The following is a 4,106-nucleotide window of genomic DNA, read 5'->3' on the forward strand; positions in this document are numbered from 1 at the left end:
AACACATGCTTTGAAAACATTCAATTTCTTTTTAGTTTTCATAGATTCCTTCTCCCAGCCTGTGAGTATAGATGCAGCCTTAATTTCACATGAGAAGTCCTGTTTAAAATAATAGGTGCTTCCCCCTTAAGCAGATACCACATGCTTCAAAGTGTGTAAAGTATGTCACTCATTATCTTGAAGCAGAGGTCATGTGACCCACTGGTGTGTGTGGCTGGAGGTATGTTTTTGGAGTGTTGGGAGACAGGGACACCCCCTCCCATTCCTCTGGTCACTAGCCAGCCTTCCTGCAACCATTTTTCTCCCAGCCTTTGCCTTTCCATTAACACTTTTCTTTCCATATCTATCAACTTCCCACCCAATCCTGCCCCGTTTGGATGTCATCTTATCTCGACTTTTAACAAGCTAGAAGAAAAGAGAGAGATTTGAGGAAGGGGAAAATATGTTTTTGAGCCATTCTGCATTAATAGTATTTAAAAATCTAGCTTTTCTTTCCAGTCAATGGCCCTGCTTTTGCTCACTGCGCTATCCATTCAAAAATAATAAGGAGTGTTGGTAAACTGGGGATATGTTGATTATTTGCCAGTTTATGGGTTCCTTTTTTCACTTGTAACTTAAGAGAAGCAGCCAACCTGCAGCTATTTCATAGGATCTTGCTTGTTGTCCAATCTCTTTCCCCCTGGGTCTGCGTCTTTCATTTTCTTATTTCACTTAAAAGAAAGGAGACAAACCATTCCAGGGAAGCCAGACAGAATCCTACAATTAGACCTTCCCTATTCCAGATGCAGTGTTCGTTCGACTGATGGATGTTTTCCCCCTTAGCTGATGATGTGTTGAAAGGGAAGGGCAGGAAAGTCAAACATCTTACCTACACAGATGTACTGTAAGTGGCCAGCTCACAATCAGAACAAGGCCATCTGGCAGTTCTTCCAAACTAGTAGAGGGTATTGGAGTCAGCAAGTGTTGTCCTGGCATTACTTTATGCCACCTCAAAGATGGCTAGAGAATATCAGCTCAGTAGGAGGGAAATATCTGAAGCTGTTTGCAAGGCAATCCTACAAATGTTGACTCATAAATTACTCCCATTGAGTTCAGTGGAGGTTACTCCCACACATGAAAGTTTCTAAGCATTGCCCAAATGTCTTAAGTCAGAATCCATGTAATAGGCCCTTGCTTGTATTTTCTAGAAGTCTGGATTTCCAAAAGTGCCAACTGAAATTCCCCCATCCAGAGCTAAATCAGAGCTTGGCATCTGGGAAGAACATTTTTAGAATGAATTGCAGAGATGGAAGGGTTAAACATTCTTTCCCCCACAGGCTGCAATTCTTAGACAATCTCCCCATGTGGCAATCAAGATTAGGGAAAAAAAGCTTCCACGTGTGCTAACACAAAACATTTCTCTAAATTTAATTGCCATATGGGAGGGTGAGAGGGGGTGCTTCCATGAGAGGTTAATTAGGAGGGAAGTATTAACCCTATTTTCTATGCATGCTGTGGCACCCCAAATCCTCCCCACATAGTAATTAGGTTAGGAAGAAAACCTTCCATTGATTTCATGTGTTGCATGAGTCTCTTGAGGTTGGAAGAACTTTGTTCATGCTCAAAGGCACTGTGTCCTTCTGTTTGTGAAAACTGCTTCCAGTCACAAAATGAAAGCAATGATCAGAAGTGCCTTCAGGAAATGTTGATGTGCATTTTTATTAAAATTCTAATTTACTCAGGAGGCAAGGCATTTGCCAATCCAGGCAAATTGGACCATTGAAAATAAGATTTTTTTAAAAAACCTCTTTCAATTCAATAATTATTTCAAGAATACCTACACATCCACATGCAGCAAATGCAAATCAACAACCAATTTTCTCAGATCCAAAGAAGGAAATAATGTCACACCAGATGCTGCCTATCTAAAAGTATTAAAGCAGTTTGTATTGAAGGGGTTACATCATATAAATATAGATAACAAGTACCACAACAGTAGTAGGCCAGCTGGTGGAAAAACAGAAAGGAAATCAAGAGAAGGTCTGGGCAAACAAGTAGGTTTTAATTTATGGTAGAAACTGTTCCTAGTGAGAGCCCACTTAATCTCCATGGGGAGATTGTTTGATATAGATGTCTGTACAAAATTAAAAACAGGCAAAATATCCTGTTGCACTTTAAATACCAATTAACACATTTAATTTAATGTTGCATAAGATTTCTATACCAAGCCCTTACTTTAAATACTCCCCTAAGTGTTGAATATTATCTGCTTAGCTGTACATAATAGAATACAAAGAACATAAGGTGCAAAGGTTAAGCAAAAAGGAACTGTCCTTCATCTACAGTTTTTATATAATCTTGCAACATTCATGTAAAGCAGGCCAATTTTATTCTGTATAAAATTATAGAGGACCTAATTTATATTTGGCTCCAGAAAATTCTACTGCCATTCCCACACATGTATGTTTCTAAGCCTTGCCCAAATGTCTTAACTCAGAATCCATTTTATAGGCCCTTGTATTTTCTAGAAGTCTGGATTTCCAAAAGCGCCAAATGAAATTCCCCCATCCAGAGCTAAATCAGAACTTGGCATCTTTAAAGCATCCTTGCTTTAAAATAAGCTTTGGACATCAAAAACCAAAGGTGGGATTTCAGTAACAGTTCCAAACTAGCATCTATCCATCCAGGCATAGCTTATGCAAATTTGTCTCTAGGACAAGTCCCTAATTTCCTCCCCAAAGCATCTAGCAGGATTCTGTTCCCATGTAGGATTCCAGCTGTAGATCATTGTCTGTCAATATATTTTTGTGTCCATCCAACCATCAATCCACCATCCATCCATATGTATAAAATGGCTGGGGAATTGTGGGAGTTGAAGTCCACACATTTTAAAAATACCAGTTTTGAGAAACACTGTCTAAACTTTCTGATTCACTATTTGCAACTTGATCTGCTCTAACATTTCCCCCTCACCTGTCTTCTATCGATTGGGTATTATTTGCACAGGGCTGAATATATCACTCTAAACCAGGGGATTGCAACCTCATAACCTTCAGATGGACCTTAAAACCCACAAGTCTCAGTAGATATAACCAAGGGTCAGTAGTATTGGGAGTTGTAGAGCAAAGCATCTGGTGATAACATGGTGCTTCCTGTTTTCAGCTTTCAGAAGATTTGGGTGGGAGGGAAATGAAGCTTTAAGCAACTGAGCCAAAGAGAGCAGAAATGGATTGCAGTCTACCAGTTACCAGTAATTCATGGGAGTCCTACAACTATTTAATTTGGATTATTTGTCTAAAAAGTACAAGAAGTATTACCATTCTGGTACTTTATTTCTGATTAGGTGGCTATAGAAATTGTTCACTTCTGGACAAGAAGGACATGGCCCATGGATAGACCAAAGTGCTATTTTGGCAAGCTATATTGAGCGCTATGTGCACTGGGACAATGTCAAAAGTTCTGCAGCTTTCCCAGGCTTGTAGCCTTGAGCAAGAATCCCTGTCCTGATTTGCACAAGGGTGGGCTTCTCTGTGTGAGTGTTTTTCTTTTGAAGATTCTCTTGGCTCATATTTACTTATTCAGAAATGTGCTGTGGTGGTTCAGTTGTTCACATCAACCTTGAAGATGGGCCATATCTACCTCTCATTTCCCCCAAGTATGGTCCAAGTTCCTGAAACAGCTTGCATAAATCAAACAAAAGTGACATTTTGCATCTGGAAAGATTCTTCTGTTTTGACTAATAATGAGCTTACTGTTTGTGCTTCTGTGATGTTTTGTCTATTAAAAAAAATTGGCTGAAAAATAAAATATTAGGATTTTTATTAGAGATGTTTTTGTCTGCATGGCAGTTTGTTACAAGATCATGACAGACTCTTATCATTTATTAAAAGAAAACACCCATGTATACAATCCCAACTTAAAAAACAACAGCAATATTCGCTTCTACTCCCTTGGTGGGACAACCTTGGTGATGACACAGCAAGAGCCTTCAGTTCACCTTCTCCTTTCCAAGCTGTCCCTGAGAAGCTCAGGCCCACTAGTTTTTCCTAGTGAATAGGAACCAAAGACAGGGTACCTTTGCATCCTAGTTGTAACTTATAGCTTTTGTGCTTAGCCACAAATGGCCT

This window comes from Notechis scutatus, chromosome Z (genome assembly GCF_049901735.1).
Source record: "Notechis scutatus isolate UNSWTSFEM ecotype Mainland chromosome Z, rNotScu1.2, whole genome shotgun sequence".
NCBI classification, from domain to species: domain Eukaryota; kingdom Metazoa; phylum Chordata; class Lepidosauria; order Squamata; family Elapidae; genus Notechis; species Notechis scutatus.